Source organism: Pleurodeles waltl, chromosome 6 (genome assembly GCF_031143425.1).
Source record: "Pleurodeles waltl isolate 20211129_DDA chromosome 6, aPleWal1.hap1.20221129, whole genome shotgun sequence".
NCBI classification, from domain to species: Eukaryota; Metazoa; Chordata; class Amphibia; order Caudata; family Salamandridae; genus Pleurodeles; species Pleurodeles waltl.
In genome coordinates, this window is record NC_090445.1 from 1243135664 (window position 1) to 1243153321 (window position 17658).

The following is a 17658-nucleotide window of genomic DNA, read 5'->3' on the forward strand; positions in this document are numbered from 1 at the left end:
GGCAACACAAACCATATACTCTAAAAGTGGAATGCGAACCACAAATGGTCCCCAGGCCTAGTGTAGTGTGTAGAGGGTTGCTGGGAGTGTAAGAAAACACTAAGGGTGTCCAAGATACCACACCCCAAGACCCTGAAAAGTAGCAGTAAATGTACCCTACTTCCCCAGAAACACACTAAAGTCGTGATAGGAGAACTGACTGCAAAGCACTGAAGATGGATTCCTGGACCTGAGGACCTGCAAAGGAAGGGGACCAAGTCCAAGAGTCACAAAGGTGTCCAGGGGGGCAGGAGCCCACTAAACCCAGGATGAAGGTGCAAAAGGGCTGCCTCTGGGTGGAAGAAGCTGAAGATTCTGCAACAACGGAAGATGCCAGGAACTTGTCCTGTGCACAGAAGATGTTCCACAGCCTGCTGGAGGATGCAGAGTTTTCAATGCAGAAAGACTGCAAACAAGCCTTGCTATCTGCAAAGGTTGCGGTTGAGGAAAATGGGTGCTGCCCCGGCCCAGGAAGGACCAGGAGGTCACCCCTTGGAGGAGGAAACAGAGGGGGCGCTCAGCAACACAGAGAGCTCACACAGAAGCAGGCAGCACCCACAGAAGCACTTGAACAGGTGTTCAAGAAATCCGAGCACAGCAGTTGTCTCAACACTACAAAGGAGGGTCCCACGAAGACGGTGGTCAGCTCAGTGAGTTTAGCAATGCAGGACTGAGTGCTGGGGACCTGGGCAATGCTGTGCACAAAGGATTCTTTGCAAAAGTGCACAGAAGCCTTAGCAGCTGTAGTTCACGCAGAACACATGATTACTGTCTGGCATGGGGAGGCAAGGACTTACCTCCACCAAATTTGGACAGAAGGACCACTGGACTGTCGGTGTCACTGGGATCCAGCTCCTGTGTTCCAGGGACCATGATCATCGAGATGAGAGGGGACCCAGAAGACTGTTCAAGTAGAAGTTTTGTGCCTGCATTAGCAGGGGGAAGATTCCGTTGACCTACAGGAGATTTCTTCTTGGCTTCCAGTGCAGGGTGAAGGTAGACAGCCCTCAGAGCATGCACCACCAGGAAACAGTCGAGAAAGCAGGCAGGATTAGGCGCTACAATGTTGCTGGTAGTCATCTTGCTACTTTGTTGAGGTTTTGCAGGCGTCCTGGAGCAGTCAGCGGTCGATCCTTGGCAGAAGTCGAAGAGGGAGATGCCGAGGAACCTTCCACAACCAACTTCTCCACCCTCAAAACCACCATTCGCACCCATCACCAACTCATACGCTCCGCCAAAAGAGATCACTACAAGACACGCCTTGACAACAACTCTCAAAACAGCAAAGAACTCTTCACCATCATCAATGAACTTGCCAAACCCAAAGCCAGCAACATAGACCCCACACTAGCCCTACCATCGCCCCCATACTCTACAACATAATCAACTCCTCTTTCGACTCCGCCACCTACCCAGACCCCTGTAAGCACACGGAAATCACTGCTCTCCTAAAAAAAAAAAAAGCCGACCCAGAGATCCTCTCAAACTACCGCCCCATCTCCCTCCTCCCTTTCCCCGCCAAGGTTGCAGAGAAATTAGTCAACACCCACCTATCCCACTTCCTCTAAGCAAACAACACTCTTGACCCCTCAAAATCTGGGTTCCGCAAGAACCACAGCACAGAAACCGCCCTCATCGCATGCACTGACGATATCAGGACCAAAGTCGACAAAGGCGAGACCGTCGCACTCATCCTCCTAGACCTCTCTGCAGCCTTTGACACCGTCTGCCACCACACACTCCGCACACGCCTCCACAACATAGGAATTCACCACAAAGCCTTAGACTGGCTCACATCCTTCCTCACCGACCGGACCCAGAGAGTCCGCCTTCCGCCCTTCCACTCCAACACTACCAAGATCACCTGCGGAGTCCCCCAAGGGTCCTCCCTCATCCCCACACTTTTCAACATCTACATGATCCCCCTAGCCAACATCCTCCGAGTACACGGAATCACTATCCTCTCCTATGCAGATGACACTCAACTCATCCTCTCCCTCACCCGCAACCCCACCACCGCCAAAACCAACATACACGCAGCTCTTCTCGACACCGCCAACTGGATGACCACCTCAAGCTCAACTCAAACAAAACCAAGATCATCATCTTCGGCCTCAACAAAACCACGTGGGACGACTCCTGGTGGCCCACCGCCGTAGGCCCTGCACCCACCTCCGCAACCCACGCATGCAACCTCGGCATCATCCTCGACCCCTCCCTCTCCATGACACAGCAAATCAATGCTCTAACCTCCTCCTGCTTCCACACACTCCGCACTCTAAAAAATTCCTTCAAATGGATTCCCCCAGAAACCAGAAAGACAGTCACCCACACACTCATCAGCAGCAGACTGGACTACGGTAACACCCTTTACGCTGGCACCACACTCAAACTCAAACGCAAACTCCAGAGAATCCAGAACACAGCCGCACGCCTCGTCCTTGGCCTCCCCGCCACAAACGAATCTCACCACACCTCAAATCCCTTCACTGGCTCCCCATAGACAAGAGAATCACATTCAAGATCCTCATCCACGCACACAAATCCCTCCACAACACCGGCCCAACCTACCTCAATGAAAGAGTTAACTTCTACACTCCCACACACAACCTCCGATCAGCTGACCTCGCCCTAGCCACAGTCCTCCGCATCCAATGCACCACCACAGGAGGCAGGTCTTTCTCCTACCTCGCCCCCAAAACCTGGAACTCCCTCCCCACCGACCTTCGCAAAACCAAAGACCTAAGTGGTCTTCAGAAAGAACCTCAAGACATGGTTGTTCGATCAGTCACCCTCCCTGCCCCCCTCTGTTTCCCCTCCCCCAGCACCTTGAGACCCTCACGGGTGAGTAGCGCGCTCTACAATTTTTTTTGATTGATTGATTGATTGATTGGTGACCTCTTGCATTCGTTATCTGAAGAGAAACCCACAGGAGAGACCCTAAATAGCCCTCAGAGGAGGATTGGCCACCTAACCAGGCAAGCACCTATCAGGAGGGGTCTCTGACGTCACCAGCTGACACTGGCCACTCAGAGGCCTCCACTGTGCCCTCACACCTCTGCATTCAAGATGGCAGAGGTCTGGGATACACTGGAGGAGCTCTGGGCACCACCCCTGGGGTGGTGATGGACAGGGGAGTGGTAACTCCCTTTTCCTTTGTCCGGTTTCATGCCAGAGCAGGGGCTGGAGTATCCCTGAACCGGTGTAGACTGGCTTATGCAAGGAGGGCACCATCTTTGCCCTTCACAGCATTTCCAGAGGCTGGGGGAGGCTATTCCTCCCCAGCCCTTTACACCTATTTCTAAAGAGAGAGGGTGTAACACCCTCTCTCTGAGGAAATCCTTTGTTCTTCCTTCCTGGGACTGGGCTGCCCAGACCCAAGGAGGGCATAAGCCTGTCTGTGGGTTGGCAGCAGCAGTAGCTGCTGTGAAAACCCCTGAGAGCTAGTTTGGCAGTACCCCGGGTCCATGCTGGAGCCCCGGGGATGCATGGGATTGGCACCCCAATACCAGATTTGGCATGTGGGGACAATTCTATGATCTTAGACATGTTACATGGCCAAATTCGGAGTTACCATTGTGAAACTACATATGGGGAAATTGCCCTGAACTATGTGGTGGCACCTTGGCTAGTACCAGGGTGCCCTCACAGGTAGTAACTTGCACCTATCAAAAAACAACAAGAGGAGGGGCCAAAATGGGATATTCGGAGGAAAGACTCCTGGTCCTGTGTGTGAAGCTCCCAATACAGTACAAATCAAAAATTGCACACACGATTCCAAAAAGAGGGTTTCTTTTAGACCAAGAGGTTCTGCATACCAAGGAAGAAAAAAATTATTTTTAAAGCACGAGCCCTCACTCACCTAACGGTGACATGCTTCATCATAGGGCTATGCTCCTCGTCAGGCTGGCGCTGCAATGCCTGACGGGCCCCACGTGGGGGCTCTTTGCCGGAGATCTTTTAGAGGAAAATGCACAACCGGTCAAAAAAATTCGAGGATTGGTATAGTAATGGTTAAAAATGCCTAGAGGTAAGATATGATCATATATTTAATTCAATGCTGGTACCTCTGACAAGATTAAAAACAATAAATAGGGATATAGTAAAATAATGTCTACACTCCCCATAAAAAGAAGAATTTCCAATTACAGCTACTAACTCTCACATTGGGGAGTAGTAAGAACGAAACAAGTAAACACAGGACCTGTGATGTAGAGTAACACAGGGGATCCTGTGTTTACTTGTTTCGTTCTTACTACTCCCCAATGTGAGAGTTAGTAGCTGTAATTGGAAATTCTTCTATTTATGGGGAGTGTAGACATTATTTTACCATATCCCTATTTATTGTTTTTAATCTTGTCAGAGGTACCAGCATTGAATTAAATATATGATCATATCTTACCTCTAGGCATTTTTAACCATTACTATACCAATCCTCGAATTTTTTTGACCGGTTGTGCATTTTCCTCTAAAAGATCTCCGGCAAAGAGCCCCCACGTGGGGCCCGTCAGGCATTGCAGCGCCAGCCTGACGAGGAGCATAGCCCTATGATGAAGCATGTCACCGTTAGGTGAGTGAGGGCTCGTGCTTTAAAAATAATTTTTTTCTTCCTTGGTATGCAGAACCTCTTGGTCTAAAAGAAACCCTCTTTTTGGAATCGAGTAACTTGCACCTAACCTTCACTAAGTGAGGGTTAGACATATAGGTGACTTATAAGTTACTTAAGTGCAGTGTAAAATGGCTGTGAAATAACGTGGACGTTATTTCACTCAGGCTGCAGAGGCAGTCCTGTGTAAGAATTGTCTGTGCTCCCTATGGGTGGCAAAAGAAATGCTGCAGCCCATAGGGATCTCCTGAAACCCTAATACACTGGGTACCTAGGTACCATATACTAGGGAATTATAAGGGTGTTCCAGTGTGTCAATCAGAATTGGTAAAAATGGTCACTAGCCTGCAGTGACAATTTTAAAGACAGAGAGAGAATAAGCATTGAGGTTCTGGTTAGCAGTGCCTCAATGACACAGTTAGGCACCACACAGGGAACACATTCAGGCCACAAACTTTCCTCTGGATCTGCACGTCGCTGAACAAAAGGCCCACCTTCCGGCATCATCAACTCAGAAAGCTATTATAGCACAGAGTTATGATGAAGCCAGTCGGGGGGAAGGGTATTAGGGTAGGGAACAGCAGGGAGAGAGATCTGAAAAGAAAAGGTTAGAACAAATAAGCATTTACTCATTCATAGAAATGTAACTCATCAATAGACTCTTGATTAAATGCGTCTCCGAGATATCAGATGGAGACCCCTTTTGAAATTAGGGCAAAGCCCCTTCTTTGAAACATGGAAGAAGAGTAAACTATGACCTCAGAATCAAGTGATGGCAAGAGCTTTGGACTATGATTATACTCAGAATATCAATCCTGTAACATCTATGCATTCAAAACATAAACCTTTGATCATGACCTAGAAAACCTCAAAGAATTAAATATGATTTTCACATCTTAAGCTTTTCAAAGAACAATGAAAACTGTGATTTGCTTATCTCCAAAAATACGTTCACATTCACAACTATAAAGGCCGAAAGGTTTTTACTCATTGACCTTGAAGCGCTTTAATTATAATACCAGGAAGTGCTTTTATTTGTCTTGCCTTAAAGTGCTATGCTCATTATGCTAAGGGGCGCTTTTACTCAAGTGTCCTGAATCACTTTGATTGTTGTGCCAAGAACCTTTTATTCCTGTGAATTGAAGCGCTTTGATTGGCGTGCCAAGAGTGCTTTACACCTGTGAACTGAAGCGCTTGAATTGTTGTGCCAAGATCTCTTTACATCTGTGAACTGAAGCGCTTGAATTGTCGTGCCAAGATCGCTTTACATCTGTGAACTGAAGCACTTGAATTGCCTTGCCAAGAGCGCTTTACATCTGTGAACTGAAGCGCTTGAATTGCCGTGCCAAGAGCGCTTTACATCTGTGAACTGAAGCGCTTGAATTGCCGTGCCAAGAGCGCTTTACATCTGTGAACTGAAGCGCTTGAATTGCCGTGCCAAGAGCGCTTTACATCTGTGAACTGAAGCGCTTGAATAGCCGTGCCAAGAGCGCTTTACATCTGTGAACTGAAGCGCTTGAATTGCCTTGCCAAGAGCGCTTTACATCTGTGAACTGAAGCGCTTGAATTGCCGTGCCAAGAGCGCTTTACATCTGTGAACTGAAGCGCTTGAATTTCCGTGCCAAGAGCGCTTTACATCTGTGAACTGAAGCGCTTGAATTGCCGTGCCAAGAGCGCTTTACATCTGTGAACTGAAGCGCTTGAATAGCCGTGCCAAGAGCGCTTTACATCTGTGAACTGAAGCGCTTGAATTGCCGTGCCTAGAGCGCTTTACCTCTGTGAACTGAAATGCTTGAATTGCTGTGCAAAGATCGCTTTACACCTGTGAACTGAAACACCTTTGCGCCAAGGCCGCTGTACTCTGGAAACTGAAAACACTTTGCTCGTTGTGCTAAGGGGCGCTTTACCTTTGGAAGTAATGACATCTTCCAAAATTGGATTCATCAAGGCCTTACAGCTACGAGTACGACCCACTCGTTTTTTAATACACCATGGAAACAAGGATACTTCGGTTGGATGTCACTCTGCCATCCAGGAACACTACTCTTCTCCAGAGAAACCCCCACGAGGTATTACTGCATCGAAGTCTTCAAAATAGTGAGAAAAGTGCTTGGGTGTGGCTGGGCTTTATAGGCCTGCCACAACCCAAGATGGCTGCTGCCTCTAAAAACATGGGAATTGTAGTCCCTTCATGGAATAGCACTGATAAGTGCATCTTGTCCACCAATGTCCTGAACCTCCAGCTCTGAGCTTTGCCACAGGGCATATGATGCTGATGGGCACCTTTGGAACAAGAGGGTATGACGAGCCGCGCAGCGGAGTTTCGGGCGAGACCTGGACCGCGCATGGCCTTATTCTTGACAGTGTCCCTGTAGGCCTCAACCTGAACACCATTTATTAGGGGTTGTTGCTTGTACTTATCATATTAAGGGGACAAGCAACGAGGGTGTCAAGGTCAATGCCACCATCAGAGACTAAAACAGCCTTAGTGGTTTCCCTAACTAAACCAACCCCTACTACACTTAACAGAGTGAGCCCTGCCACACCCTTGGATTGACTATTGGTGGTGTTATTTCTTATTATACCATCTTTCTTGGCATGTTACCCCCATTTTCTGCCTGATTGTCTATGTGTTTTGACTGTGTCACTGGGATCCTGCTAGTGATGACCCCAGTGCTTATGGGTTGTGACCTACATGTCAGTAACCCTCATTATGAACATGGCGGTCCGTTCTGCACCACCGGTGGTGCTGGTAGAAACCACCAAAAAGAAGGGCGGCCCGACAGCCAAATAATGAACCAAATGAAACACACGTATCCTGCGCACCGCCAGGAAAGGAGTCCCGCTGACGGTGGCAGAGTCCACCCACAGCCGTCAGAAAGGCCCAACCCACCCATCAAATTATAAAACACCCTTCCGCCGCCAGTTCCGGTGCGGGAACCACCGCCACACAAAGCCAGGCGGAAAAGAAACAAAAAGAAGGAAAAACTCACTGGAGGTCAACAAAACGTGCAGCCATGGTCAGAGAGCTGCAGATCATGCCAGCCTTGCTCCTTGCCATAAATCTACACGACTGAGACCGCCGACGAAGTCGACGATGGTAAGTACAGCAACCTACGACACAAGGGAGGAAAGGGCAAAGTTACATAGCCACCCACCCCGCAACGCCCCCCCAACCCTTCCCAGCAGCACAAGTGAGACATCCCTCCGACCGAAGGCCACTGCAACTTGGCCATAGTACATACAATAGCCCCATACCCATAAATAATGTAAACAAACACCAGGGTGGAACTGCGTGCAGCCCAAACACAGGCCACACCAAAACTTTATTATATAGCTCAGTGAGCGAAATGGTGCCAACAGGGCCAATGGCCAGTCCTTCAAAAGTTATTTGTCCTTGGCCACAACTGGCCACACCTGACTCCCACAAATGCTGGGTACTCCACTGAACGGGGCACCATATGGGGATCCAGGCACCTCACCGAAGGGGGGCAGGTGGGGGTGGGGGTGGGGATTGGGATTTACGACGCGGGTGGGACTTTGACTTACGTGAGGAGGTTGGAGGGGGGTGGGCTTCTCCCTTGAAGGGGGTGGGGCTGTTTGGCTCAGGTGGAGGTGGATGGCTTAGGCTCCGAGCGGCCTTCTTCTTCACTGGAGAAGGGGCACGGGAATGGGAAGGCTGGACCGGGGTGGGCTGCGATGTGGAAGGAGCGGAAAGGGCAATGAGATGGGCACGTTTCGGGACAAGACGGGGTGGGCCAGTGGGTTCAAAAAGGTCTGCATGGGAGAAGAAAAGCTTTTGGGGAGCAATTGGAGTTGGCGTGTATGAGGGCGTGGGAGTGGAGGTAGAGGGAGTTGATGTATGGGGTGTGCGTGTAGTGGGTGCAGGTGACTGCTCAGTATGCTGTGGTGGGTGGATGTGTGATGGGTGGGTGTCTTGGTGAGTTTGAGTGCTTTGGGAGGTGGAGGGGTGGACACAGTGGGAGAAGACAGACAGCTAGCGTGGATATATGTTGGGTGGGTGTCTGCAAGTCAGGTGAGTGTGCTGCATGTGTCAACTACAGTGGAGGTCGTGAGTGCAGGTGCGGTGTATGGTGTTCATGTATGGCTGTCTGCTATTGTGGTGAGTGCAGGAAGAGGAGCAGTAACAGTGAGTGAAGGTGCAGTACATGAGGGTGTGGATGTAGAGGGGACAGACAGGAAGGCGGAAGAGGCGGGAACACTGGGGGAAGTGAAAGTTGTTGTGTGTGCAGGTGTCTGTTGGCTGTGTGAATGCTTGTGGTGGGAGGTGTGGTGCTTGTGTTTGGAAGTGTGCTTCTTGTGTGTTGATGTGCCTGTAAGCGGGTCTGATTGTGTGCTTTGGACGGGTGAAGGGAGTGGGGTGCTGGAAGGGGTAGAGGAGGTTGGAGGGGGGACGGAATGGGCAGGGAAACTGGCTACCGTCCAAGAGGAGGCCAGAGCCTGAAAAGATCTCTGTAGGGCAGATACAGCACCGTGAATGCCATCCAGACAGGCATTGGTCTGTTGCACCTCGAAAGCTAGACATTGATGGCATTGATGATGGTTGTCTGCCCTACAGAGATGGTTCTCAGGAGGTCAATATCCTCCTCTGTGAGGGCAGCAGGGCTGACTGGGCCAGGGGAGGGGGTGCCTGGGGCGAGGGAGACGCCCACCTTCCGGGGTGGGCGGGCATGGGCAACTCGATGGGGAGTAAAAGGGAGGGCGCTGATTGTATGGGGGTGGCGGAAGATCTCACGGTCGTGATTTGACCACTAGTGTCCACCACTGCCGGAGGACCCCCTTCGGAGGAGGTCTCAGAGTCACTACCTCCTGTGGTAGTAGCATCCCCCGTGGAAGTCCCCTCCCCCTCCCACCCACTGGTCCCCTGGGTGTCTGTTGTCTCTGCCTCGGAGGATCCGTGGGCTGCTGCCTCCACACTTGCCGGTGCCTCAGCTCTATCGCCTGATGTTGATGCTGTACCAGACAAACACAAGAGAACAGGGATGGGGAGACAAAACAGGAGGGACACTTATAAGTAGCTGAATGCTGTTACACAATGGCCAGACATACACCTACCCAGCAGAGACACCCAACAGGCAGTACCATTCACTAGGCCCATGGCCATGCCCTGACAGACTACTGAGCAGTATACTCACCTACACCCATATCCTGGCATTGTATTGGAGCTGAGGTAGGTGAAACCTGACAGGGACACCCCTACACCCAGTCAAAATCCCTGATCTAAGCACGAGCCCTATCGCACACACACTCATCCTTCCAGGCTGAAGTATGGGCTGTGAGTACTCACCCCCTTGTGACTACTGTGCAGCCTTCAAGCGCCCATCCAGGTCTGGGTATGCCACCGCCAGGATCCTTTGCATGTGGGGGGTCAGTGACCGACAGGCACCCCTTCCCCAACTGGGCCTCAGTGATCTTCCGCGCCCAGCACCACAGGTCCTCCCACCTCTTTCGACAGTGGGTGCTCTGCTGGTTGTAGACCCCCATGATCCGTACCTCCTGGGCGATGGCATGCCAATGTGCCCTCTTCTGGTGGGCGCTGACCTAGTAGGGACCTGCACGATAGCAACAGCTGGCATATTGTCAGACATAGGACAGACAGTACTTCCAAACATACAGGACAGTGTCATGCAGCATTCCATGCACCAAGCCCCATCCTGGCTCACAGGAGCACACATCTGTGCAATCCACTCCATCCATCACTCACACAGTGCCCCCAAAACCTGGACTCACCTGTACCTCTGTACCACCTGTACCTCTGGCCGACCGTAGAGTCTTCATACAGGGGCAGGACCCCTTCCACCAGTTTTTCCAGTTCTTCCTGAGGGAAGGCTGGGGCCCTTTCCCCTGCACCACGTGGAACATCCATAGCAGAGGCAGGCCACAGCAGTACACAGAGTGGAGTACTTGTCCGCACAGGATCAGGGAGTCAAGTGATCAAACGATGACAAACGCGCATACGTTCCGCTGCGGTATTCACTGTCACCGCCGGCGGTGATCATGATACGCCAGGATTCCCCATTGGCATCCATGTTAGCCAATGAGGGTACGAACAGTGGTCAACACCGCCGTACGCTGTGTGTCAACCGCTAGCGGTATTGGGTCACTTCCACAACGAAGGGGCAGAACTACAGTGGGCAGACATTTTGCCATCTCCTACGCATCTTGAAATTCATATTACTCACCTAGGCCTCTATCCATTGAGTATATAATCACACATGATTTACTCTGTTCCCTCCTAGTGATGTACATGTACATCTGTCAGGTTGCCGTTATTGTACAGATACTACTATGAAGAATGCAGTGCATGTATGTAGCCAATATGCCAGTGTATGTGTGTGCATCACTCCTTTTTCTTACCCCTCATAGGTACCGACCCTTGTGGCATGGAAGGGCACCAGCAGTGTACAGACCACTTGTGGATATGGGGACCATGGTGGAGCATCAGATCATAATCACCTACAGACACACACTTGCAGCTATTCAGGACCTATGTGCATTACTGGATCCTGCACTGACTCCCGGAAATCATAATCAGCATGCCATTCCAACTAAGGTGCAGGTGCTCTCCGCACTCCATTTCCTGGCCACAGGCTCTTTTCAAGAGACAGTGGGCATGGGTGCTGGTTTCTCACAGCCAATGTTCAGCCAGGTACTGACAAGATTTCTGAATGCATTTGTACAACATCTGCAATCCTATGTGCGATTCCCCCAAAGTGCTGACCTCCCTGCCATTAAGTCTGACTTCTATGCCTTTGTAAACATAACCCATGTCATAGGTGCCATCGATGGCACCCACATAGCTATCATCCCCCCAAGAGTGAGTGAACAGGTGTACAGAAACAAGAAGAACTTTCACTCCATGAACATCCAATTGGTATGTACTGCAGACCAGTACATATCCCATATGAATGCCATGTTTCTGGGTTCTGTCCATGATTCATTTGTTTTGAGGAACAGTAGTGTTCCACAGAAGATGAAACAACTACAAGAGGACAGAGGGTGGATCATAGGTAAGTTTGCCTGTCACTAACTGACACATTGCTGAGAACCAGCCTGTCTGACTAAGGGGCATAACAATGAACACTCTGTATTGCACCATTTCTCTAGGTGATTCTTGCTATCCAAACTTGCGTTGGCTCCTGACACCAGTGAGGAATCCCAGGACGGATGCAGAGCGGAAATACAATGAGGCCCATGGGCGTAGTAGGAGGGTGATAGAGTGTACTATTGGTCTTCTGAAGGCTAGATTTCAGTGCCTACATATCTCTGGGGGTTCCCTGGCCTAAGGGCCTGATAAGGTGTGTAGAATAGTGGTGGCCTGCTGCATGCTGCACAACGTGGCAGTGAGACATTCAATCCCCCTTTGGAGGTGGAGGGTGCTATAGGTCCTGATCAGTTACTTCAGAGAGGTGAGGAGAGTGATGGTGAGGACGAGGATGGGGAAGATGTCAATTCCAGGAACCAACTGATACAACTCTACTTCCAATAACTGTGTGGGACTTAAGCCAGTAAATGTGGTTAGTGACTGATACTGTAAGTGTGCCATGTCATCTAGGGAGAATTGGTCATGATAGGCGAGACATGGACCTATTCAGCATGGTACTGACAGATAATATATGCATTCCCTCCTTGCCTAATTTGAAACACACATTACCACCACCATGCACAAATTGACAATAAAGTTGCTCCCTGCCAGTTGCATCCATATTCCACTTTGCTCAACATTGAAGACAGGGCACAGTGTTACAGGTGAGATATTTGGTTAATTGGTGGAATACAGTGATATGTGCTATGTACAGTGATGGAAGTCGTAATGGTTGGGTGTCCTCAAAACCGACTTGGTGGCAGGCATGTTTGATGTAATAGGTGGGTCTTATTTGTAGTCTAGTACTTTATTTAGCCCTCAGCTAAGTGTAGTTGGTGAATGGGTGGGATGGTTGCTTGGCAGTAGTAGCAGTGTCAATTGTTGGAGTGGGGCTTGTTCTTAGCTGGGTTTCAAGTGCCATATCTTGGCCTGAGACTACATTTGGGCGCCTGCTGTGGCGTTTCTTGGGGTGGCATGGCTGGCCTTTTGATTCCTGGGAGGGTATTTCCTGTGCTGTTTCAGCTGCTTGGGTCATGTGTTGCTGGTTGTCCAGGGCTGTTGTGGGGGCCTCTTGTCCGGTGTGGGTGTCTGATTGTTTGCTGACCAACTGCAGCAGTGCTCCAGCAATGGTGGCCATTGTGGCATTGTGTTCTTTCCTCTGTTCCATGGCCTGTAGGTGTTGTTCCAGCTGCATCCTCTCACTTTGCTCCAGGGTGGAAACAATCTGTGCCAACCTGTTTTGGGTATGCTGGTAGGCCCCCAATACCTCTGCAATGACGTCCTGGGCTGATGCTGGTGCCCTACCCCCTGACCCAATGGGGCACTTGACCTTACCCTGGCCCCCTGTGCCTGTGTCCCCTGCGCAGGTCTTGATGTGCCACTTGTACTGGGGCATCAGTCTTCCTGCATGTTGGGGGTGGGAGACTGTGGACTCTGTATCTGTGTTCCACCTGTTTGTTCCCTGGGTCCACTGGTGTGGGTACGCCTCCCCTGGTCTGCTGGTCTTGACTGGGTGTTGGGATGACAGTGTTTTCCTGGGTGGAGCTGCTGCATGGTGAGCATCCAGGGCTGTCTGAGGGTCCTGCCTGCTCATCAGTGTCCAGGGATCCTTCACCAGTGTCCTGTACTGTGCCTCTGTCTCCCTGGAGTGATGTGGTACTCCTTGTCCCCTCCATTAGGGTTGCATGGGTGGTGGTGCCTGTTGGTGGACATAGACATGTATGTAACATATGCATGAAGGCTTGAAGTGTACAGAACTGTGCAAATTTGTGCTGGTGTGCCTTTCAGTGGCCTTCCAGGGTGCCTTTGTGAGGTGGTCATTGCATTTAGTGGCAGTGGTGGGGTTACATTGTGGTGGGGGTTATTATTCCATTGTGGGTAGGTGCAGGGGTGGGTGGCTGTGCACAGCGAGAGTGATGTGGGCCTGATAGTGAGTTGTGGGTGATGCAGAGTGGTGGATGTGGTGGGTAAAGGCTGGGTGGGGTGTGGGTGTAGGTGGGTGGGGGTGGGGGTGGGGTGAGGTGGGGTGGTGCATGCATTACAAGTATGGTGTATAGCGGATAATTGTAGATGACTTACCCGAGTCCATCCTCCAGTGAGTCCAGTGAGTCCCTCTGGGTGCAGGATGGCGAGTACCTTCTCCTCCCACTCTTTGTAGTCGGGTGGTGTTAGTGGCGGTCCTCTCCCAGTCTTCTGCACTGCGATGTGGTGCCTGTATGCCATGGCCCGGACTTTGCCCCGCAGGTCATTCCATCTCTTGTGGATGTCGTCCCTGGTACTTGGATGGTGTCCCACTGCATTCACCCTGTTCACAATGGTCTGCCAAAGCTCCATTTTCCATGCGATGGGTGTGTACTGCACCTCGGACCCGAATATTTGTGGCTCCACTTTTAGGATCTCATCGACCATGGTCCTTAGCTCCCTTTCGGTGAAGCGAGGATTTGTAGGGGGGGGCAATGTGAGGGTGGTGGATGGCATCGGGACTGGGGACGGGGTTTGGGTGCTGCTGTGTGGGTCGTTATGCGTGTCCTGTCTGCTGGCATTCTCTGTCTGGCTCTGGTGCTCTCCGTCTTCTGGTCCTGGTTTCATTGCAAGGGACTGTGGGGTGTGTCTGGGGGTGTTTTATGGTGTTGTGGATGTGTGTCAGGTGTGTGGGTGCTAGGCCTAGCCAATGTGTGCACAGGTTGCTGTTGGGCCCACTTGCCGCCCGTGGCAGTCGCAGCTGCCAATGGTCGTCCAGCGTCCACTGTCCGCCGAGGTGATTTGTGCATCATTATTTGGAGGGTGGGATGTGGGTGTGCTTGGCGGTGGCGGGGTGGGGTGGGCAGAGATTCCCGCCGACAGGGTCCTGGCGGGGAGTGGTGGTCTGGGAATTTTTGGCAGGGTTGGGTTTTTCGATCATTATATGGCGGGTTTCCATTCGCCACCGCCGGCGGGATTCTGTTCACCGCCGACACGGTGGTTGGCTGTCTTTCCCGCCATGTTCATAATGACCACCAGTATGTTTCATAGTTTTGCCTGTATGCTTGACTGTGTCACTGGACTCCTGCTAATCAGAACTCCAGTGCTTATGCTCTCTCTGTTTCCAAATTTGTCACTATAGTCTAATGACCACTTATTTTACTCCAGATTGGCATACTCGACCCCCCTTTTAAGTCCGTAGTATGTGGTAACTAGGTACTCAGGGCATTGGGCTCCAAGGAGATCCTTCTGGCCTACACCATTTCTTTTACCACTCTTAAGGAGCTCAAACAAACACTTCTTCAGGACTGAAATTGCAGGCTGAGTGAAATAGTGTAAGCATTATTTCACAGCCATTTGTTACTGCACCAGGTCACTTATAAGTCACCTATATACCTAACCTTCTTACCCTGAAGGCTAGGTGCATAGTACCTGTGCCTGAGGCCACCCCTACACTAGTGGAGGTGCCCCCACATCATCCAGGCCCATTTTCCCAGACTTCGTGAGTACGAGGACACCATTATAAATGTGCACTACATATAGGTCAATACATATATGTAGCTTCATAATGGTAAACCCAAATATGGCCATCTGAGGTGTCTAGGAACTGGAAATTGTACCCCCAATCCAATTCTGGTATTGGGGGGACAATTCCATGCACCCTGGGGAACCCACCATGGACCCCTAGTAATTCCAAACCAGCTCTCTGAGGATTCCACTGCAGCCCAGCTACTGCCACCTCACAGACAGGCTTCTGCCCTCCTGGGGATTGAGCAGCTCAATCCCAGATAGGCAGAACAATGCATTTCCTTTAGGAGAGAGGTATTACACCCTCTCCCTTCGGAAATAGGTGTGACATGCATGGGAGGGGTATCCTCCCAGAGCCTCTGGAAATGCTTTGAAGAGCACAGATGATGCCCTTCTTGCATAATCCATTCTACACCAGCTCAGGGACCACCAGTCCCTGCTCTGGCACGAAACTGGACAAAGAAAGTGACTCCTCCCTGTCCATCACTACCAAAGGGGTGGTTCCCAGAGCTCCACCATAGTGTCCCTGGGTTCTGCCATCTTGTTTTTAGTATGGTCAGCGAACTGGGAACATCTGAGTGACCAGTGCCAGCAGGTGATGTAAGAGACCCCTCCTGATAGGTGCTTACCTGGTTACGTGACCAATCCCCCTCTCAGGGCTATTGAGGGTCTCTCCTCTGGCTGTTTCCTCAGATTCGATTTTGCAAGACTCCAGCAGGAATCCTCTGAAACCTCTGTTTCAACTTCTACAGTTGGATCAACTGCAGAACTGCTCCAGGGAATCTACAACTGCAGCAAAGTATCCGAGAAGGCTACTGCAACTCTGTAACTTCAGCTCCTGCCAGCAACTGCAACAGTTTCCAGGTTGTGCATGTTCCGAGGACTGTCTGTCTTCATCCTGCACCAGAATGTCAAAAGGAATTTCCTGTGGAGTGACAGAGTCACTTCTCTGCTTCAGCAGGCACCTCTCTGCAGCAATAACCGGTACGCTGGGTCCCCTCTCCTGATGACGAGCGTGGATCCTGGAACACAGGTGGTGGACTGAAGTGACCCAGACTGTCCAAAGGTCCAACTGTCCAAATTTGGTGGAGGTAAGAGCTTGCCTTCCTAAGCCAGACAGCACCCCTATGCACTGTGTGTTTTGTAGCTCCTAGGGCTTCTGTGCACTTCTCCAAGGAATCCTTTCTACACAGCGTAGCCCAGGTCCCCTGCACTCTATCCTGCAACGCTAAACTCCCTGAGTTGTTCCCCGGCGGCATGGGATCCCTTTGTGTAGTGCTGCGACAGCCGTGATTTGAAGCTCTTTTGTCCCCATGACCTTGAGCTTCTGTCGGTGCTGCCTGGTCCTCTGTGGGCTCTCTGAAGTGTTGACAGACCCATTTGTCTCCTCAGTCCTCATTTCCCTCCTGGGCCCAGGTAGCGCCTTTTCCCGCCAAACAAGTCTTTTGAGTGAGCCAAGGCTTGTTGGCAGAATCCAACGATGAAAACCAGCCTGCATTATTCTTCTCAACGTGGGATATCTCTTGCACCAAACAGGAACCTGCAGCTGCCTGCTTTAGTGCATTTCTGACTTTTTCTTCTAACTGGAGAATCCACTTTTGCACCTTCATCTGGGTTAGCAGGGGTTCCTGTTCTTCCTGGACTCTTCAGCTGTTCTTGGACTTGGTCTCCTCTCTCCGCAGGTCTTCAGGTCCAGGAATCCATCGTTGGTGTCTGGAAGTCTTGCTTGGTTTTTGCATAATTCTTTATCCAAACATCTAGCGTGTTCTGAGGAAACTTGCTGTACTTTACTCCTGCTTTCCTGGGCTCTGGGTGGGGTACTTTACTTACCTTAGTGTTCTCTTACACTCCCAGCGCCCCTCTACACACTACTCTTGCTTAGGTGGGAAACCAACATTCGCATTCCACTATTTTAGTATATGGTTTGTGTTCCCCCTAGGCCCATTGTACCATATGGTGATTTTCACTATTTGCACTATTTTATGACTGTTTAGTCACCTGATTTTGGTTACTAGTTTATATTTTGTGTATAATACTTAACTCCTAAGGGAGTGTAGCCTCTAAGATATATTTGGTATTGTGTCACTAAACTAAAGTACCTTTATTTTTTGGGAACACTGAGTACTGTTATGAGAAAGTAGCCTCTTTCTCGCTTGGTGACCCCCACTTGTGGCCTGTTTGTGAGTGTGTGTCAGTGTGTTTTTACTGTGTCACTGGGATCCTGTTAGCCAGGACCCCAGTGCTCATAGATAAAAACCTATATGTCAGTGTGTTTTGCCTGTCTCACTGGGATCCTGCTAGCCAGGACCCAAGTGCTCATAGTTTGTGGCCTAATGTATGTATTGTCAGTAGTGCTTGACTGTGTCACTGAGGCTCTGCTAACCAGAGACTCAGTGCTTATGCTCTCTCTGCTTTTAAA